Here is a 23,557-nt window from a genome sequence, read left to right as displayed (position 1 = left end):
CCTGTAGAACCTTTGGACGAGCCAAATCCAATTTCAAAAGTGAATCTGATGGTGGGAATCTGTTGATCGGGCCTACAAGCACTTGTGTGTCCATCCTGTGCCTTTATCCATCATTTTTTTCACCTCCTTGTGCTTCTCATTGTGCTTCTACAGGAACTTCCTGTAGAAATTGTGGGAAACTAGGCATGCATTTCAAAAAGTGGTTTGGCAAGCATGGTAGCTTCCCCAAGGGTTCAGAAGCCCTCATGCAGTCTTCCCACTCCTCCTCCATCATCTCCATACCTGCATCACAGCCAAAATTCATTTTGTCATACCATGCAACCAAAATGCAAAGTGCCTTGAGGCAAAAACACATAGAGCAGAATTTGTTTTTGCCCTAACTTGAAAACCATGCATCCATTTAACAAACCGTTTTATGGGGAATTGTACAAGGTTGATGACAACATGCCTGAGCAGTTTCATGCAATTCCGGTGCACGGTCTCCAAGAAATTAGCCTCCATCACCATCATCCATTTTTGCATTTTCTCCATAACCGTGCATCCGTTTCAAAACTTGTTTCATGGGGAGATGCACATGGGTGATAGTAACCTACCCAAGCAGTTTCAGCCGATTCCGATGCACGGTTTCCGAGAAATCGACCTCTGAAATCTTCATCCATTTTCCATTTTTCTCGAAATCCGTGCATCCATTGATCACGAATTTGCTATGGGAGATGCATAATGATGGTAGGAACATGCTCACCGAGTTTCAGATCAATCCGATCTACCGTTTGGGAGAAATGGCAAAAAGAAGTTTTGGTTTTGTGACCATGCAGCAGCAGTAGCTTGAACGAGGAGGGTTGAACGTGGAAACGATTGCATGCAGCTCAGATCCGGCCAGAGGACACCTGCACAAGGAAAAGCAATCAAAAATCATTAGCCAAGCCTCATGCAATCAAAGGATCCAAGCATGCAGCAGCAGAATCAGAGCATGCAACAGCAAGAAGCTTCACAAGCAGCCGTTTGGCTTCAGGTACGTGACAAAACCTATTCCTCTATTGCATGAATCTAATTCAAGAACTGCATGAACGAATGGAGTGATGGAATTAAGCCATGAATTTAGGAAGGTTCACTTGATGTCCAGTTCTCTAGCAAGTCACGCAGCATGCATGGGTCAGCCATGCACGTGAAAGTCAAAAAACGGACAGTATGGGCAGTCTAACTCCAGTGCAACTGAATCGATGAGATTTCAAGCAGAGAACAAATAGTGACCACTGCAGTTCATGATTGCAAAACAGTTGCATAAGCCAGCACACGTATGTGCCACCTCACTCCAAAAATCACGCAGACATCACTGAGCGCTCGGCTTAAATTCAAAGACCGTTAGTCAACTTGCACTTGCATCATGTTCACTCAAAGAATACATCCTCTGCTTCCACAATCGGCTTAATCTATCGTCCTCCGCTGATTTTCCTACTTATTTTCGAATTTCTCTAGTGCATCGGGCTCACCCAAAGGCAGAATCACGTTCTACAGGAAACGGGTGAAGTCTTCTACAGGAAATACAGCATAGCCTTCCGGAGCAGTCTGACAGAGATGGAGGGTACACGACAAGGTGGGATGAATGAAAATCCAAGAGACAATGATGCTGGACACAACACAATTGTTATTGCATCTTTTCAAGAAAAACATGTTGATTCTGGACAGTCAAAATAGCCTATTTCAATTCCAATATTGGGAGAAATAAATGAAGATCATGCAGGGAGATGTGTAACAGAGGCTACTCAGCAGGATGTTTTGCAAGGACCATCAACATCCTCATTGGATGAGAATGGCAATGAAGACACAGGAAAATATGCTGCTGGGAAGGATGTCGTGATAGCTAACTTGCAAGGGTGTCCAGGACCATTGGTGGATGAACGTATTGAGATTATGTCATGTGGTGAACTGAACTGTTGGACAAAAATGAAGAGTTTTGGCCAAAGATATCAGTCCTTCTAACAGTGAGGAAGAAGAGCAGAAAGGGGGAGAAGATGAAGGCTGCCACAGCCCAGCTGAAAAGAAAATCACCCACAGCCAAGCAGGACACAGTGAAGCTTGAAGAAAGGTAGGCTCAAAAATACCATTTCCATGCATGAGATTTTAAAGGGTGGTGAACTAGCTTGGTTGAAGTGGGGACAATTAAAACCAGTCTACCTGTGGGTCAAGAATGGTGGTTTGCTTGTGGGATACACGGAATTTCTTTCAAATAGCGCTGCATCACATTCTCTTCCAAGGTTCCTGTTAACAAATGCTCCACATGATAATGATAAACCACTGTAACGCTCACCTGTGCACATATAAACTACTTTTTTTTTTTCCTTTTGTGGCTGTTATATGGTTAGTGTGAAAAGTAGCTCTAAATCTATCACTGAAGCAATTACAAGCTCGGCATACCTGAAACGCAGTATCCTGGATGGACAAAGAAGACTGTGTATATAGTGCAGAAATAACAAGGGTTACATCTCGGCTCTATATTCAGATCTGTCTAGACAGATCAAGATCTCAATGAAGCAGTGATGAATGATGATGAAAAATGTGACACTGTCACACGGGTATTCTCACCATGCCTAGCAGCACAGTTCAAGAAGAAGGCACCCTCAGCCACGCAGACCAAAACAGTTGACACAGGACCTTCTACAGGAAGTCTGGAAACGGAGCAGCAAAGGGAGAAATCGCCTGAGATTTTGGCCAGGGAGGCGGTAGCAGTGCTAGATGCCCTAAGCACATCTCCAAGGAAAAAAGGGAAGCAAAAAAGGGAGCCTTCCATGTACTTTAAGGCAAGAAGGAGAATGTGGATAAAAGCTGGCAGACCCTAGCCACAGTCAAAGGAGCCAATTACAATTGAGGACACCACAGCTAAACAAAAGGAAGAGTCTCCTTCAAAGGGGTCCATCATCTATGAATGAGGAAGCTAAAAACCTTCACCTAGAGAGAAGCAAATCAAGGTGATGGACTCAAAGACTTCTTCTATAGGAAGACAGAGAACAGTTAGTAGACTGTTTCTATAGGAAGACAGAGGACTGTTTCTACAGGAAGACAGAGGACTGTTTCTACAGGAAGCCAGCGAACTGTTTCTACAGGAAGTTTGAAAATAGGGAAGCCAAAGGAGGAATCGGCCGAGATGTTAGCCAAAGAAGCCACCAGGGCCATCAAAGATGAGGAGAGAGATTGGTTGCTCAGAGGATGAGCAACACTTTCAGTAGGGGGGTGATGATGAGCCCCAAAAATGTACAATTATTTGGGCTCATTCAACCTCCTAATTTGGCTTAGTCCACCATTCTCATTTGTTTATTGCATGTTTTTTATTATTTTTATGTCAATAGAGTGAATTTGGTTAGTCATTATGCCAACAAGTCTAATGGGTGCTTTGTGTAGCCTTTTTGGTCAAATTGGAGACAAAATGGAAGGTCTTAATGAGCACTTGGCAGCCAAATTCGTGGGAGAACAAGCTAGAGGATTTGTAGGAAGGTGTCCCCCTCATTTATGGGCCCTTACCTCGAATTCTCCACCATCAGCTCGGAGTTCAAGGGCCACCGAATCAATCAGCACAAGGGCAGCCAAGCAAGTCAAGAAGGACTGCTGTTAACTCCAAGTCTTGGGCAGCCAAGTCCCTAACTTTTAGGAGGACTGTTGGGTCCTCAAATTGTATAAATAAGAGGGCTTAAGACCTCATTTCAGTTAGTCATTTTTGGGATTAGCTAGGTAGTCAATTTGGTTAGCCAATTAGTCTTTTTGTAAGCCAGTTTTGGCATGATGTTAGACTCATGATTATTCAATAAAGGCAGGAAGCTTTGGATTCAATTCTGAGTTTTTAAGGGAGCTATAGCTCTCAGGTTAGGGCCCAACCTGAGAGCAATAGACATCCTCTTCCTTGTATCGTTACTTGTTTCCTTGCAACACTTTATTTCCTTTGTTTTGACATGCATTTAGAATTTCTAGTCTGCTGATTTGATTTGTTTTGTGTGATTGAAGTAGGATTAGCTTATGGCTTAAGTGCTTTTAGTTGTTTAGATTAGAGGAGTAGGATTGTAATTCATTAGAGTCAAGAAAAGGTTGATAGTGCACTCGTTTCCATCTCTGTTTAGAGATTGGGGGTGTGGGCTGTACCAACCACCAAAAAACGCAGTCTTATGCTTTCATGCAAGCTGCCACATAGTTATTTTAATTATAGATCCATGCATGCACTCTTTCTCCACTTTAGTTCTCTATTCCTGAGCCATCACAAGCCTCATTTCCATCCTACCTATTCACCCATACACTTCCTCCACTCCTCCATCACCCAAAACTCCAACCACAGACCTTCCTGTAGAAATCCCGAGACTTCCTGTAGGATCCCCTGCAGACATCCTGTAGAAGCCTGCAAACTCGGTTGCTGAGCATCTGAACGTGTGGAACTTCTGTGGGATGATGTTAGAGATCCCCTGGAACCTCTCCTAGCCCCCCTGACCTTTCCCAAGCTTTCTCTCCCTTCGCACCACCTCTGCACAGCCAAACCCTAATAAGAAACAAAATCATAATCACTCCAACCACTTAAGCAAAAATACAAAAACAATGTTCTTTTCAATAGAAGTAGTTTAAGTTCATGCATTTCATATCACTAGAGGTAATGGCATCATTCTTAGACATTTGCACTCCCACCATTGCATCATAGAGATTAAGCTAGTCAGATTAGGGTTTACTAGGGTTTCCATGTTTTGGTTGGCTTTCAGTTCATTTTTGCAAAGTAGATTAATTTCCTTTGAGATAGCCTTCGTCCATCATTTAGAAAGCTTCTTCTGAGAGCATATAGAAGTTGGCTTGAGCCCTAGAGGACTTGTGCCAGCTGACCAAGTGACAGCTGCGACAAGAGCTAGTACTTGTGCATACAGTACCGTCGCTTCCAAGTTTGTACGAACTACCGGGTTGATAAAATTAGAGATAGGAAGCCCCAAGAGTTGTAGCATTATTGCTACAGTACTGGGGCCCACCACTCAGTGTCCCCAGGACTCAGAGTGTTCGATTGAGAAATTGAGATCCCCTCCAAGTATCAAATGATCTGATAGAAATAAATTCGAACCCAAGAGTTTATCCCAAAAATCGGGTCTGTGCTAACAAGGCCCGTAAATATTGAAGATTCTGAAATCCATTCCCAGATCTGTTGAATGAATGTCAGCTCCGATATGTCCAGCCCCTCCCCAACAATTGAGAAATTTGATAGTACGGGAATTGTATCCCAAAGCAATACCCCCAGATCTTCCATGTGCATCCAAACAAATAAAACACCACCCAGGAAACATTCTCTCAAGGGTAAGGGTAATATCAGCAGCAGGACCAAGAGTCTCCTGTAGAAAGATTATGTCAAGTGATTCGGTTGCAACTAACCGACGAAGTGCTAGTTTTTTGTCAGGCCTAGCAAGCCCTCGACAATTGTAAGAGATAATCTTCATGGAGGGGGTTCAGAAAGGGTTTCTCTTGCCCTAAGCACCCCAGGAATAGTATACTGCTTGCCCGAAGCTATCTCATCACCAACCAGACATCGAGCTTTAGAGAGGGAGGATGGTCGGCCTCTATGGAGTTTATGCAGAGGGGGGGAGGTATGATGTCGAGCCCGATATGATCCAGAGCCTGATGCTTGGATTTTGAACGGGTTAGATATCCAGATGTCGGGGGGGGGAGCTTGTGTTGTAGATGAGGGTGAAGGCGAAGGGGAAATCAACAGTGAGGGAGGGGTGGGAGAGAAGACAGGGTGAGTGGAAGCAAAATTGCAAGAAATCGGGATAGAGGCAGTAGGAATGGAAGCAGAGCCCATACCAATAGATAAACCAGATGATAAGATATCATGTAAAGATGAGCTGTAAAGAGATGATGAAGTGAAAGAGATGCTCTTACCCGAAGTGACCAAATCTCCAGAGGCCACTAGGGTTTAGGCTGGAGGCAGGGGAGGAGGTTTGAGGGGAGGCCTGCCATGCTTCTTCAGGGTAGCCTGTGTATAGGTCGTCACATTTGTTGCCGAGACTACCTATGCTTCTGCCATCTGTTTTGGAGATTCTATATTCTGGGGTTGTTCCCCCTGCAAATGAGCCTCCCGTGCCAATGGATCCTGAACTGGTGTCTTTTTGCTCGCCCTTCCATTTAGGGGGCAATATTTCAATAGATGTCCCACCCTATGGCATCTCCTGCATCTAAATGGGACTCCCTCATGGTCTAGAATCTGCCTCCTTGATGCATTTCTCCACTGGATGTTAATGTGTTCCGATAAGCCATCAGTGAGATCCAGGTGAACCAATATCCTAGAAAAAGCTATACACCCCGTGATCTGAAAGGAATCATCGAGAGTAAGGTAGGTGCCAATATCATTCCCTATCCACTTGAAAACATCCTCCGTCCAGAAATGTAGCGGGAGCCCCGGGAGACGTACCCAAATAGGCCCAGCATCTACCCTTTCTTGTTCTGGGTTGAACATCAGCAACCATCTCCTAAGAAGCACTGGCGCTTGATCGATATGCCAAACTGTGGAGAGTACCTAGTTGGTGTGTGCTAGGCAGCTGAACTGAAGTGCGAACCATCCTTTAACAAATGTTTGAACCTTTGGGGGGTCTTTTAGATGATGAACCCAAACCTCCGAGGTCCATTGTTGTAGTCGTTCCACACTAAAATTTCTGCCTCGAACATGGCCTACAAGAACTTTCTTTGCTGTGTCCATGTAGTCCAACAACTGTGTGTCCTCATTGAGCTTTAGGAAAACCTCACAATTCCATAGCTTTAGACACCTTTTCCTCCTTGAACCCCTGTGTATTCTAGTAGCAGATTTTTCAAATTCCAAGAAAGGTCGAGCAACCGATGAGATTGGGGGTGCCCTAGTTCCCGATGGGGCCGTCGATGGTATGGAGGCGAAGATGCCAGGGATGGGGCCAATTCCAGTGAAATTGCCCAGGGGAGGAGCCACCGAGGTCAGATGGGTAGACAAGATGGGCACTTGAGAAGCAGATACCAAGGGGCGGACTGCAGAGGGTATGTAAGAGACAGACGAAGGTGGGTTTGATCCCTGGACCTCCCCAAGGGTTTGCTCATTAGGGTTAGTCGGTGGATCTACAAAGGCTAGAGAGTTCGGTAAGAGTGACTGCGAAATGTAGTCAGGTAAAGACTGGGCATCTTTAGGCAGAGTCACAGATGGAATGCGAGAGCCAGAGATGGCAGGAAGGGCTTCTACTTCGTCGGAGAGCTCACTATCAAATGAGAAATATCATGCCATTGTGGTCCTGGGATGCGTCCAGATGGGCACATCTTCCGAAGGATCCACAAAATAAATTATTAGCTCATCCATAGCTGTCGTAACTGCAAGTTGCCAGCTACCTGCAGAGTCGATGTTACAGGAATGGAGGTAAGTCAGTGAGGGTAAGTGGTGGTCCAAATCCAAGTTGCCTGAAAACCCTAAAACCGGATGATCGTTCCCAATCCTGATGAAAGGTGAAGGAAAATGAGGAGATGCAGGGGAAAATCCGTTACGGGGGCAGTCGGTAATGCCGTACTGCGATCTTTGAAAACCACATACGGTTCCTGCAGTAAAACCCTAACCCCATCGCTCTTCTCCTCGTTACATATCAATCACCGCCCAATGTTTTTTATTATTTCAAAATGTTTTTAATTTATTTTTCATGGTTTTTTTTTTGGTTAATTTTCTAGTTATTATTATTATGATGTTTGTTTCTATTTTTTTTTGTATTTTTTTGTTTTAAGTATTTGATTTTTGTTTTTTAAATTTGTTATCTTTTACATGATGATTATGTCTTTTGTTTTTGTTTTTGTTATATATATATATAAAATGTTATTATTATTTTTTATTTTGCAAAAATATTTAGAAATTCCATTATTAAAAATTGCAAAGAAAAACTATAAAACACATGTTTGGAAAACTCTTAAAAAATTAACCTCCTAGGAGGAAAAATGAGAAGAGAAATAAGACAACTTGAAAATTTGTTAACTTTTAAACTTTTTTTTGCAATGTGTCAAGTTGTCTTAGGCTAAGTTTTTAAAGGCATCATATTTGTAGCATTTAAAAAAGAAATTACTCTTTGTATATTGACACTTTCATTCATGTGTTCATTTTAAAGTTTTTCTAGTCACAACTTTTTTCCATAATGTCATTTAGTCCATAATTCTTCCATAATGTCAAAATTTTAAGGTTTTCCAGCATTTCGGTATTCTAGCATCAACATTTTTCGTTTTAGGTTGTTTTGTTTTTTTTTTCATATTTTTTTTTGGGGTTTTTTTGCTAGAGTTGTCATTTTGAGTTTGAAGTTCCCGTTTCAAAGTTTACGTTGTTTATCATTGAATTGGGATTAATATTTAAAATAAATTTCCCCCACTTGTGACTTTATATTTCTCCCATTGTTCAGACCCAACTAGGAGTGGCCCCTAGCATGGCGTTCTCTAGCCTTCATTTCAAGTGTGTGTTGAAGTACAAATTCCCTTCCTCGTCGAAGATCCTTGTTGGAATGGTTCAATCCTCATTGGAATGACCCATTTGTAATAGAAAGACAAAGTGATATGTCCCCCTAGTTCCCCCACTCCACATTGTTACATAGGCCCTTAATGACTCAATCCTCTAGCTTCTGTGTGATATTATTAATTGAAAAAAAATATTATATTAAAACGAATACCACAATAGATGAAGAAAGAAAAGATGGTAAGAGCTGACCCATACAATACAAAATATTACATCTATTAGAAAATGAAGTTATTTATTAATGTGACTAATCTCACATAAAAACAACCTTTTGCTAGAGGGGAGGCTTGCCTTTTAAAAATATGTTTCTAACAACTAGATAATAACTAGTTGGACCACTCTAGAAATTATTTTTTACTAGTCATCCACATGTCAAAGATTTAATATTTTTTATAAAATATTACAACAATAACTTTGCCCACTAAGGGGTGGAATTAGTTCACAAAGCACAATTTGGTCAAAGATGCCCTTTGTTAGTGACCAACAATAGTCAAACATGAAGAATGATGACAATAAGTAGCCCAATATCCCTCTCTAATGTCCTTTTGGAAGCTTGACTTCGTCTACAGTAATTCAACTTGGTTGGGAGAAAAATTGATTTGGTCCCTAATATGCTTCTTTGACTTCACAATGATTAGCTTTTTGGTCCTTTTTCTAATTTCTAGGTCCAAGGTACATCCAATGCTTGATTGATGATTCTAATAGCTATTTGACCTTCATAATGACTAGTTTTCTTGACTCTTTTCCTTTATTAAAATTGAGTTAGACACCTATGATTTAAGTCTCCACTACCTTGATGATTTTGACCAATTTGGAACCTGGGTTTGTTGTAACCTGCCTTGATCTATACTAGGTATGTCTCCAATTTTGCTGATCTTGCCTAGTGTTGTTGCATCATCACTGCCTCTACCACTTCATCATTCCCGTGCTATGGTTCTTCATTGCCTTGAGGAATATGAGGATTTTTAGACTTCGGTTTTATTTCTCTTCATTTTTAGACATAATGCATGCATGTAACTACCCAACACTATCCACTTGGAAACTTGTATGACCTATTTGAACACCTTCATTACTTAATTTTTTTTACATGGCATGGAATCCTCTCATCATGCTGAAAAATTTGGGACCAAGTTACCTTTTTGACTTTCAAACAACCTGCATTGGGAAATGTGAATTAACTTAGTAATTTTGAAATTTTTTTAATGTGAGACTACATGTATGATAATTTTTCGAGGGATTCTACACTAATTCCAAGACCACATACAGACTCCACAGATACCGAACCATGAAGAAAGACATAGGTGCACCTTGATGGGGGTTGGATTGGTCCATACACCAGTGATCATGCCTACAAAGGTTTTCTAAAACCATGAGTCATCATATATTCCCATGCAAGTCCCTCCATCCTATCTAGGATGAAAGGAGCTAGAGATGAACCCAAAGGGATAGGCCATTGTCTGACCAAAAAATTCTAGGATATCTAATATAGGGCCTCACATGGGTGTTACAAGGATTTTGACTTGTGATCTTGGGCTTAAATTGGTGGTACAAAATGTTGCAAAAATATGCATGTATTCCTGTTGACATGAGGAGTAACAAGTCCTTTAAATTTATATAGTCAAGCAATTTTTTCTCCCAAGTAAAATTTCATGAAGAAACCTGAGAGATGCATCTCCTTATTCATGAATGGATCTATAATAAATATGTTAGTGTAGACTAGTGCAGTTCACCTAAGGGGATATAAACTTAGCACATGCTGGCACATAACTAACCAAACATCCAATGACATTAGTGGCAGGCTTACCTAGTCAAGCATTTCTATTTTGTATGATTAAGTGATTAGTTCCACAACATTCTTCAATATATGTATATATATTGCAAGGAAACCATATGGTATCACCCCTCTTCCTTGGAATATTCAGATGGAAGGAAACTCAATCCCCAACCACAATAGTGGCTAGTAGCCCGATAAGACTTGACGAGACTCCTTAGTTAGATTACACCCTGGGAACTCTCAATGAAATATACCTTAAAACAATGAATATGAATTCATTGAGATAACCCATTGGGCTTAGTGTCTATCATAGTTACTTGTTCACAACAGTAATGAATATTGTAAACATAAACTATTATACATCGAAAAGTGAACTTATTCAATAATACTTGGCCATTATAATATTATAACAAGCCAAATATTTGCAAATGAAGGATAAAGAAAACAAAAAGTTGAATAAGTTATCCCATAGGATAACTGATAACCCAATAGTTCACCTTGGTAGAGCCCAAGTAAAACATGTGTAAGGCACATGACACAAATAGGGAAATCCAAATCACCAATAGAGAGTGAAATGGCAACATAGTACCTTTTTATAGGGATTCTATCTAAATGCATTTGTGTTGATATCTACTCCCTAATATTTATCATTAATGTGAACATCCATCCTTGTTGGTCTTGTTTGTCTAGTCATTTTATATGTTAGGCCATGCTTCTTCTACAATATACCTTTGTAGGGTAACTTTCTTTTCTTTTCAATATTTATTCAATGTATGCATGTTATTTAAAACATTAAGATTATTGTTGATTTACAATTGCTTATGATCCTTTCTTTAAGCCCTAATGTGATTTATAAGCTCCCCTTTTACTCTTAGAATCCTAGAGGATGGTTCTTTGTAATAAATCAACTAAACATCAACTAAAGTCCTACAAAATATAAGGGTTTTGCATCAGACCCCAAATAAGAACCAATGGTAATAGCCATTGTTGTCTCCTCATATGGTGTGAAGACAATGCATAGAAAACTAGTACCATGCCACCCTTCTAATGCAGTGGTGTTTCAGTTCACATGAGCACTCTTGCTCATCTCATCTAGACTCAGATCCATTCCTTTAGTTCTCTTTCAACTATAAGATGTTCCAATCTCACTATGGGGTTTTTTAAATTTCCTCTAGATGCCTCATCCATGGTGTATTAGATTCTATCTCACATAACTTAGATGATATATGCCTCTATAGATGGTACACTATACTTTCACACATATATTTCTAGTTTCTCTTGGTTTAGTTTTTTTACTTTAATCTCTCTACTATGGTTTTGTGTGTGTGTTTCTCTTGAAATTTGGCAGTTTTAGGCAAAATTTCCCTTATCCATTAATCCCCAAAGGTGAAATTTGAAATTGATAGGGCACAAATTTTATATTTGAATTGAAATCTTAAAGTTTCCTGATGAGAATTCAAAGTTGGCTTGACCCTTTTTTGGCTTCTCATTCAATATTGTGGAAGGATATAGGAAGGAAATTGATTCATCTCAAATATAAGGAATTCATCTCTTATGTATGAAGTTTCACATTCTTCCTTGTGATCTGAGGTTCGTATGGCACAAAGGTTATGAGGTTTGTATGGCACTAAGGTTATGAGGAGTATCACATCTCTCTTTGGAACAAGACCCTTTGTTCTTGGCATAACTATAATGGCTACAAGACTCTTGGATGTATGTTATGATTGAATGTCATGCGATATCCTTCTTTCTGTGTATGGTTATGATCTTGGTCTAATTATAAAAACTTGTGATCTCGCTCTGAATCTAGAAATGACCTCACATTGGACATAATCTCTCACGGACCTCTATTGACTAATCTTGACACTATTGTTTGGCTCTATTGTATAAATTGGTCCTAGTATAAATTGACCTCGATATCATGATTGGTCTCAACTCTCTCTCTCTCTCTCTCTCTCTCTCTGTATATATATATATATATACCTTTACCTTTACTCTATACTTATTTTTGTCAGCGTTGACATCTCATTTGTATGGCATTGTAGTTGGTATGACATCACTTTGAAATCAAAATCTTGGCATTAGATTGTTTTTTGGGCGCCACGTTAATACACAAATTTGGCATCACATGGGTCTCGGCACTAGATATGTCTCACTCTATCTCTGAGATGTACCAACACTATTATATGGATATATCTTGTCTCTATTCGACACTATGGATAGATCTTGACACTGCTATATATATTATATATCTTGCTTATGAGCATAGTCTCACATGTATAATCTTTGTTCAGATACTTATGGCAACACAAGTATTATGTATGGAATAATTCTCACCACAATAATTGACTTCACAGTTGTTGACATCATAGTTTGATATATGGCTTCATTGGCATCTCAATTCCTCACAGTTGTATCTCAAATTAGTGATTCTATTTTTATGCTGCATCCCTAATGAGAATATGGAAGATGATTGATGACATTTTTTTGTGTTGGAAATGAAACATGTTCACGATCAAAGTTGTGAACAAGTCATGTATAGGCCCTGGGTAACCTGATAATATATGTACTTTAAATTTAAGCTGAATAATTGATGAAATCTAATAGAAGAAAAATAATTGAATTCTGGGTTTTCCCCTTGTGGGGGGTTTTCCCTAGTCTCCGACCAATCCTAGTGTCTCTATGTGTGCTTTCTTTTCTTATATTGTTCCCTTTACTGTTCTGTTGCATTAGTAATGATGTTGTTCTTTCTACATAATGGCATATGATGTAATAATGTTGTGATGTTGTGGGGTGAATTCAATATGTACATGATGTAATGACATTATCAAAGTAAAGGAAAATACAAACCTAAGGATATTAATAGTTTCTTGCTTAGATGTTATGCAATCAACCAACAAAAAGATAGATCAATGGCTTAAAAAGTTTCCTCTTTGAAGGGGAAACCTCCTTTACATTACATAAATGAAAAATTCTTGGATGATACAAATGACAAGGACTCCTTTGTATATATAGGAGTTTAATGGGTCACAATATAATCAAAGCCTACTTAACAATAATAATGTAAGGGAACAACAATAACAATAGTGGGATTCTATGGGGAACCACAATAAAAAGATGGGGGCTACATGGGCACAACAATAACAATAAGGGGGCTACATGGGCACAAAAATAACAATAAGGGGACTACGCTAACAATAATAATAAGGGGGATACACTAGTATTATATGGACCTAACATGCCCATCTCTTTCAAAAAAGTGTTGTCCTCAACGCTTGAGTAGTTCTAGATGCTTATATATAAAATTCTCATCCTCCCATATGGAATGTTCAACGGGTATGTTCTTCCACTTAATGAGATATTATGAAATTGATCGATTCCATAGCTGTCGGGTTCTTGTTCCGTGACTGATTCAGGCTAAAATATGATTTTTCCTTTTTCGTCAAGTTCTGGAAACACTGTTTGAACTGGAAGCTTGTCACCAATAACCTTCTCTAAGCATGAAACATGGAAAACTGGGTGTACTCGGGAAGATGCATGAAACTCCAATTTGTATGCCATAGTACCAATCTTTTGCAGCACCTTGTAAGGATTGTAGTACTTGGGTGATAATTTATTAACCTTATTAGCTTGCTTGAGAGAAATTTGTTTGTATGGTTGTAGCCATAAAAATACCCAATCGCCTACATCAAAACTTCTTTCACTGCGATGTTGATCTTCCTATTGTTTCATTCGATTTTGTGCCATAGTGAGGTTATCCTTTAAGAGTTGGAGAACTTGTTGTTGATGCTCGATGTGATATTCCACTGCTTGAACCTTATAAGTTTCTCTTGAAGATGATGTGATGGATGGTGGATGTTATCCATAAAGGGCCATAAATGGGGTCATTTGTACTGTAGTATGGAAGGAAGTGTTTTACCACCATTCAACTAGAGTTATCCACTTAACCCATTGTGTTTTTTTATCAGATACAAAGAAACGAAGACATCCTTCCAAACATTTGTTCACTATCTCAGTTTTCCCACTAGATTGAGGATGATAAGATGAGCTACGAGCTAATTGAGTACCCAGACAAGAAAATAATTCTGTCCAAAAATTTCCAGTGAAAATGGGATCTTTATCACTTACTATAATCTTTGGGTTTCCATGAATCTTTTAAATTGTTTCCATAAATGTAGTAGCAACTGTATTGGATTTAAAAGGATGAGATAATGCACAAAAGTGTGCATACTTGGTTAGTCTATCAACTACCACCATGATGACACTCTTTCCTTCAGACTTGGGTAAACCTGTGATAAAATCCATTGGGACCTCCTCCCAACACTGAATTGGAATGGCTAAAGGTTGTAATAGACCCGAGGTCTTAATTGTCTCAAATTTATTTTGTTGGAAAACAAAACATTCTGTCACAAAATTTTGAATATCATATTTAAGCCCATCCCAAAAAAATTCCTTCTTGACCCTAGGGTAAGTATTTAAAAATCCTGAGTGCCCTCCTAAGGGAGAGGTGTGCGATTCCCAGAGAATATTTTGTCTAAGTTGAGAATTCTTACAAAGATATAAGTGATTTTTGTACCATAATGAATAATTTTTCTAGCTAAATGTACCAGATGTACTGGGATCTTGCTGCAACTTCTGAATAAGTGACCACACCTTCAACATTCTTCCATTCATCCCTTGTTTCGGTTATCCACTCAGGTTGGATAACAAAGATGACACAAAGAAATGCTTCCACATCTTCATCCTTTTTTTAGAGTGCATCCGCAACAACATTTTTCTTCCCTTTTTTATAGACGTTTTCAAAGTCATAACCCAACATCTTTTTCACCCATTTTTCTACTCTTTTGAAGATAATCTTTGTTCCAAAAATTATTTAAGACTATCGTGATCTGTTTTAACCTTAAAGTGTCTTCCCATTAGGTAAGGTGGCCATTTCTTTAGTGCATGTAGTATTGCCAAAATTTCCTTCTCATAAATAGGCCCGTGTAAATACTTTCCTTTGATTGGACGACTTTCAAAAGAAATGGGTCTTCCTTCTTGCATTAAAATAACACCAATTCCATTTCTGGAGGCATCACATTCCACAATAAAAGTTTTTGTGAAGTCTGGAGTAGCTAAGACCGGTGATTGGCACATTGCCTCTTTAAGATGTTCAAAGGACTTTGTGCTTCTAGATTCCATGAAAATGCATCTTTCTCCAGTAATGATGTTAGAGGTGCCACTATTCTCCCATAATTATTAATAAAATTGTGATAATACCTTGTCAACCCAATAAATCCTTGAAGATGCTTTATGGTTGTGGGTATTTTCCATTCCTTAATGGCTTTAATTTTGTTAGGGTCTACCTGAACACCCTCATGAGATACAATATGACCCAAATATTCCACCTCATGTACTCCAAAGAAACATTTGAAGGTTTTTGCATATAATTTTTTCTCCTCCAATAGTTTGAGCACCCTATCAACATGTTGAACATGATCCTTCCAAGACTTGTTGTAGATTAGCATATCATCAAAAAACACTAACACAAAATTTCTACGGAAGGGTTTGAAAATGGAATTTACCAAACCTTGAAATGTGGAAGGTGCATTAGTAAGGCCAAAAGGCATGACCAAAAATTCATAATGACCCTCATGGGTTTTGAATGTTTTTTTCCAGAATGTCTTCAATCTTCATTCTAATTTCATGATATCCTGAATGAAGATCCAGCTTAGTGAAGTAGATTTCTCCATGTAATCCATCCAACAATTCATCAATGACAGGAATGGGAAAATTTATCTTTAATTGTGAGCTTGTTGAGCTCCCTATAATCCAGACACATATGCCATGATCCATCCTTCTTGTGCACCAATACTACTGGAGCAAAGAAATAACTTTGACTAGGTTGAATTATACCAGCCTCTAGCATTTCTGCAACCATATGTTCAATTTCACTCTTTTGTGCATAATGATATCTGTAAGGCTTGATATTTGAAGGAACACTTCTTGGAATTAAATGAAGAGCATGATCATGATCATGAATAGGTGGGAGGCCTTTGGGAGTCTAAAACACCTTGGATTTATTGCGCAAGACTTATTGTAGATCTAGAGAAATAGATGATTTCGATGTTTGAACCTCTAGTGAGCATAATTGTTCAATTACGCCCCGTTTTTATTTCTTTAGAAGCTTTTTCATGCCATTAGAGCTAATTATGTTTCCTGGTTTCCCTGCGATACCCATTAATTCAACTTCCTTTCATTCCCATTTTTTTAAAGAAAATTTCTTGAAAATTGAAAGTTATCGTACCCAAAGATTGTAACTATTGGACTCCTAGTAAAACATTAGCACCACCCATTGGAATGGAAAGAATTGTACTATTCAATACATATTATCCCATGGTTAGCTTGATATTATGGAACTTTCCATAGCAATTTATAGTTCCTCCATTTGAAATTGTCACTTGACACTCTGGTGCTGGATATATGAAGCAATTCAATTCCTTGGCTATCTTACAATGAATAAAATTATGGGTACTACCCAAATCAATTAACACTATTACCTTTTTCTTCTTGATATATCCTTCTATCTTGAGAGTTTGAGGAGTGGTAATTCCTGCCAATGCATTACAAGATATGGTCGGATTCATTTTTTCTTTCTTTGGAATTGGTTCTTGGTGTATATCCTCTTCTTTTGATGTCTCTTGTTCCTTTTCTTCCTCTTCACAATCCATGTAGAATAATTTATTCTTAGCACACTTATGGCCTTTAGTGTATTTTATATCATAGCTGTACCAAAGCCCTTTTGCTCTTTTTTCCTCCAATTGTTGTGGTTTCAACCTTGTAGGTTGTGGAAGACTAGGAGCAACAACATTCCATCTTTATAGTTGTGAGTGGTATACTTCCTTGTTGCCATAATTTTGCTTTCAATTTTTCTTGCCGTCCTAAATGCCTTCTCTAATGAATCAGGTTCCTAAAGGAAAACTTCGTGATAGATGTTATATTTTAAAGTACCTATGAAGACATCAATCCTATACTCTTATGAAATATCAGTTACCCTAATATTCAATTTTTGGAAGTCTTCATTGTGCTCCTCCATTCAACCCTTTTATTTGAGATTTATCAATTGGCTAAAGAAGGTGTTTCTCTTTGTATCTGCATAATGTGCTATCATTTTCTCTATAAAAATTGACCAGGCGATAAGTGGTTTATGAGAAAAAAACCATCTATACCATAAAAACTGATTGGGTTCTAAATATAGAGATGTAATACACACCTTTTGTGAGGGTTGCACATCCTGTAGATCAAAATATTTCTCCATCTATAGTATCCATGTTACCATATTCTTTCCATCAAAATTCCTCATATCTATCTTTGGAATGTGGTGGTTATGAAACCCCACATTGGAGTCTCTAAAATCACAATTCATATTCCTTTTGTCCTCATCATGATTTTCATGGATTACCTTGTCACCACTTGGAAGACTTTATTGCAACAACTTTGTTAATCCTTCCATCTTGACATTCATCATTGCTTCCATGTCTGCTTTTAAACCATTCATGTCACCTTTTATTTATTTTTTTAAACCATCCATGTCACCTTTTAATCCATCCATGACCCCTTTTAATCAATCCATGTCATCTTTGGTTGCTCTTTGTGAGAGAGAAATTTGTTGCACTTGGTCCCGTAATTTTGATATATCATGTTGCAATTCTTCCTCTTCATGTGTCATAGTAGAGATTTTTGAGGGCTTAATGGGTGTAAAATTAATTTTTTTTGGAGGAATTTTAAAACCAAATACTAATATCTATGCTTCAATATGCCCTTTGAATCACTTCAAATTATTTTTTCAAACAAAAGTCATGCAAACTTTAAAAAATACACCTTTTTCTTGATTTTTGGAAGCTTGATATTGAAATGGTTGAATCTCTGTAATTTCAAATTTCCAAGGCCTGAAATTTGACCCTGTGATAACCCTATGAATCTTATTTCCAATTCCACAATTCAAACCAATATTAGATTCTTCAATGCAAGGTTATGCCAAATCTCCCATGATGACTTGATTATGGACTGGTTCAGTAGAGTGAAGTTGTACGGGATGCCACGTGTCATTGTTTCAACCTTCTGACCTAAAATTGCTATAATAAAAACTATAGTCCGTTCACCTTCAACCACTTTTTACATAATTCAAATCTGATGCATGAAACGAGAGTTATGATGAGTTTCCCTAGGTCACATGTTTGAGACTGAATTGTGGAGCCTACCTAACAATAATAATAATGTAAGGGAACAACAATAACAATAGTGGGCTTCTATGGGGCATCACAATAACAATATGGTGGCTACATGGGCACAAAAATAACAATAAGGGTTATACGCTAACAATAATAATAAGGGGATGCACTAGTATTATAGGGACCTAACATTAGACATATTGTTAATTTTCTTATGTTGTTCATGAACTTGGTGGAAATTGGTGCAATCTAATAATGAATCATAACAATCTAAACTATTACCTTTTAGTATGAATTACCATGGTGGATCATATTTTTCCTTTAGATACACATTGGCTTCTTGATTTGGGTTGTATTACTAGAGAGAATATATCATATTCAATATCCAAAAACACTTTTCATAATTATCATTCACTTCCATACCATTCATTATATTTTCCAGCGAATGATTAATCTCTCATAAGTATTTCATCAAGGTCCAAAGAAAAGAAATAAAAACTCATGTGTAAGAGAATCAAAGTCAAAAGAGCATAAATGTTTGAGGTAGTTGCATTCATTAAACAATTAAAAGCCAAAAAAATAACATCTCTTGAGCTATGCCACCTCACTATGAGGCTAATTCCCTTAGTTCTATTCTTAACAATGCATAATTGGAGAAAAGGATTAAAAAAAAAGAAAAAAAAAGAAAGGAAATATAAATAAAAAGGAAAATAATAAAAGCAGTAGTAAGAAAACGTGCAAAGGTGCATGGTAACTCAAGGCTTGACACACCTGCGTGCAGGAAAATGAACAATCTACCTATTGAAAACTTGTAGATGAAGACCTACACATCATATGACTATGAAGGTTGATTTATGACATTTCCTCTTTCCCATTTCATATATTATCAATCATATTGCCTAGTTCTAGTTTAACAATCTAGGACATACATATTCGTATTAAGAGTTGTCATTTGTAATAGAGGTTATTGTAATCACCACTATGGCTAAAGTTAACTAAGTAAAAATAAAACAAAATGAGTTATTGAAAATTCAAGGGACGCCACATGTACGTTTACCACTTAATGACATGTATGTCAAGGCAATAATCATCACTATAGATGGGTGCCTTGCATTGAGATCCATGTATCTGCATTGAAAATTCCATCTATGACTTGGGATCTATGTACTATGCCTTGATATTTATGTACTTTCCTCGGGATCCATGATAATACATTAGAATCCATGTATGTATATATATAGACCCATATATGTTAAAAATAGTGTAGCTTGGGAGGTACTCCTGCAAGTATTGGGTGTTTAAGTTGTGAGGAGAAAACCCACTTTGTGGGAAAAGTACTCGAGCTTGGGGTTTTAAATCCAAAATTGTGGGCTTAGAACCCAAGTTTATTATTTATTTATTCTAACTATTGTAGAGGAGAATATCTAATGGAGTTAAGGGCTCCTAAGATAACTAATTAGAGAGCTATAAATTTGAGAGACCATGAGAGGTCAATGGCATCATAACAACAATTCTTGAGAAGAACATCAAGCCAAGAGAAGAGAGACAAAAATCTTCAATGAGGGATGAGTAACATTTGTTTTGTGTTTTTTGAGCTAGAGAAAGAGGCCGAGCTACTTGTCTACGTATTGGAGGAAGAAGCGAGGATGCTTGAGTTAGTTCTTTGTTTGTTGGTTGATCAAAAGAAGGTTTTCAAAGTCTCTGCTAGAGGAAATTGTGACAAGGTTGATTTCTATTCATTGTGAAGGCTAGGTTGAAGCCCTAGTACATGGTCAAAAAAATATAGGAGACAAGAAACAGGGTTAAAAGGCCTCAGGGTGCTTAACAGACTAGGCCGTGGGAAACCGAGGGGGGGGTGGTGCGAATGGCCTAGGAGGCTTGTGAAGAAGACCAAGTTTTCTTAGGCCTATAGAGAGGCCAACAAGGCATAACATGATATTGTTGTTCTATGAAGGAAAGGTTTCTGATTGTTATTCATGGTGTCTTTTCACTAATGGAGGTGTGAACAACAATTTTTGCAGCTGATAAATGTAAGTGGTCTGAAGGATTTGACCATTGTGAGAAGATGGGTATGCAAATATATGAAAGGATCCAAGTCTCTGTGTCAAGGAGGCAAAGGAAAACTATGTAACAAGTGACAAAGGAGGATTGAAAGGACTAATTGTGAAGGGCTACATCAAAAAGCAAGTAAGATTGCTTTGTCATTGTTTTGGGTAGATTTAAGGTTCAAAGGAATTGACCTCAAGCCATACTTGGACATTAGTCTTGTACCAAGTTTCATTAAGGGCCATGATCCCTTGTATGGGAGCCCTATCTTTTTTTATTGATGGACAAATAATAACAAGTTCTGGGCCATATCTATCTGTGTACTTTATTTTTACACTTTGCAAAGTTGTTTTGTTTGAACACTACTAGTGCATTTATGTGCTAAGTCTAGCCATAGACCATACTTAGGGTGTAAGGAAAATTCAACATGGTATCAAAGCTACTTTGAAGGTACAACTAAATCAAAGTGTGCACATGAAGTAGCCTAAGAGGGATATGGTTGACTTGTTGTGAAGGATTAACAACATGTTGAAGATAATTTCTAGTCTAAGGTATGAGGATAGGTTGGATGGGTTGTCCAACTATAGCCCTTGGAAAGAAAGGATTAGGTTGGTCTTGTTGGTGAACAAGTTATGGGAGTTTGCTGACAAGGAGATTGCTAAGCCAAAAAATCCTAAAGAGTTGGATTCCAAGGCTGAGCTGATAATATGAGATGGAGTAAAAGATAACTTGATACCTCATCTTACTGGGAAGAACACTACGCATGATATGTGGAAGGCTATTCAGGACTTGTTCTAAAATAAGAACAAGAACCAGTTGATGGTATTGAGGGAGAAGATAAAGAACACTAAGATTTTGGATGGAGAGAGTGTGGCTTCTATTGGAATTGAGGTCACTAATGAGAGGGGAGGTGACTCAGTAGTGATAACAATTACACAACTTTAAATTTTTTTCTCCAATATATTAAACAATTCATAACCTAACATATAAGCAATAGATCTGAACATGCAACTTCAACAAGAATCAACACATGAGAACCATAACATATGAAGTAAACATGCACAATGAGACACAAATCATCACATCACATAGGAACACAAGATATTTGGTGGAAAACTTCCTCCGGTTCAAAACCACCCTTGTTGTTGTTGCATTGCTCCATATATTTTATTATATATCAAGAAAATCATTACATAGAGTATACAAATGGCAACTGTGTGTAAGGAACTCTGATCTTCATCTTACGACTCTACAAACCACCATCCGCTAGAAGCCTCCATGACCAACGAGACTCGCCCAACAACCATTGGATTATGAATAAATCTATTCTCAATGCCTGTTTTTTCGGATTCCCCACTCCAATCCTCTATGTGGTTCACATTTAATGCATTTTCAAAATGGAACCCTTGAGTTACTCAGCATGAACATTAAAATAACAATATCTTCTTAGCACATTATCAAAACTCTCAATACAAGACAACACTTTCTTCTCTAACAAAACAACAATCGCTGATGTTAGATGATCCAAAATAAATATTATCATAGGTTATAAAGTTAGAATATAATAATTATTAATTTAAGATATTAAATTAATAATTATTAATCTAGAATATTTAATTATTTAATGGAGACATTTAGAATTAGTATATTGTTGTAACAAGATATGACTCTACAAATGTGTCGTGTCTTAGGCTCTAATTTAGGAGAATTGTTAGTAAGTTGTTTGAATAGATTTTATTGTAAGTGGACACTTGTTATTTTATAAGTGATCCATAATTAGAGGTAGTTAGGACATTGAGCTTATAAATAGCTCATTGCAAGAGTGTTTGGTTGTTCAGGTGTAAACTCTTGCAAATTCCAGATGTAATTGTTTTTTCTTATTAATAAAATTACGTGTCTGAGGACACTTCTGCCATTATTGTGGTATCAGAGCTCTAGTAATGCTGCAGTTGACGTGAGGAGGAGATTCCATCTCTACAGGCACATGGAAAACTCCATTAATTTGGTCGGTTAATATTTGGTATCTCATTTTTTTTATTTTTTTATTTAGCAGATTTAAAAATAAAAAAATTTGCTTCATCATAAACGAAAAATTCTTCAGTTGTTTGTGGCGTTGATAGTTTGAATCTAAGCATTGGAGTAGCCCATGTGACTTGCTCATCATCCCACGCCCCTGTGTTGAGAGCCACGCCTTTTGCTCAGAGTGGAAGCCTGATTATAACCATGATGACGTTTCCATTGTCCACCATATAAATGTTTGCTTCTTTTGCGTTTTTGGATGCCTTTTGACGGGGCAACAAAAGATCTGGCTTTTATTAATCTGTTCGAGAGGGAATATGGAAATTTCCATCCTACTTTCCAGACAGATGGCTTTATGGACACTTTGAGGACCTCTCGTGAAGAGTTCAAGTTATTGTTCATTTACTTGCATTCTTCAAAACATCCGAACACGCCGACATTCTATCAAGATACTCTATGCTCTGAGGTGGTCGTGGAATATATCAATCATAATTTTGTTTCATGAGGAAACTTCTGTGCAGGGATTCCTTCTGCTCATGATCCCCTAACCCCTAAATTGTAGCAGTGAATCCATTAACGATTTTTGCGGGTTCAGAAAGATTCAATGAATCGCTTATTAAAGCTATGTTTCAGGAATGGCAACAGGAGGAGGAGCTTTGGATTTGGCCTCTGAAATGGGAGGCAACATTGAGAAAGAATAAATGCTGACTGTTGTTGAAGAGTATGAAAAATATCACATGTACTATGGTGGTGATGAAGGCTCGAGAAAATCTAACTACATAGACATGGTACACATCTCATAATTTTTTATCTATGGGCTTTCTCAATAATTCATTAAAACCATGTATAAAGGGTCGGATTAGTCTCCTATAGTTACTTTTTGTGACATGGATTTCTTCTCCATTCTTATAAACTGAAGAATAAATGCAGCCACAATATAAGAGGAAAACAAGAACCTTGGGGACACTCATGATGCATTGGGGAGGTTGCCATCAGTTCAAC

The sequence above is a fragment of the Pinus tabuliformis genome, chromosome 1_2 (genome assembly GCF_031772625.1).
Source record: "Pinus tabuliformis cultivar Carrire ecotype Pingquan chromosome 1_2, CPIR1, whole genome shotgun sequence".
NCBI classification, from domain to species: Eukaryota; Viridiplantae; Streptophyta; class Pinopsida; order Pinales; family Pinaceae; genus Pinus; species Pinus tabuliformis.
This window is presented reverse-complemented; position numbering follows the sequence as displayed.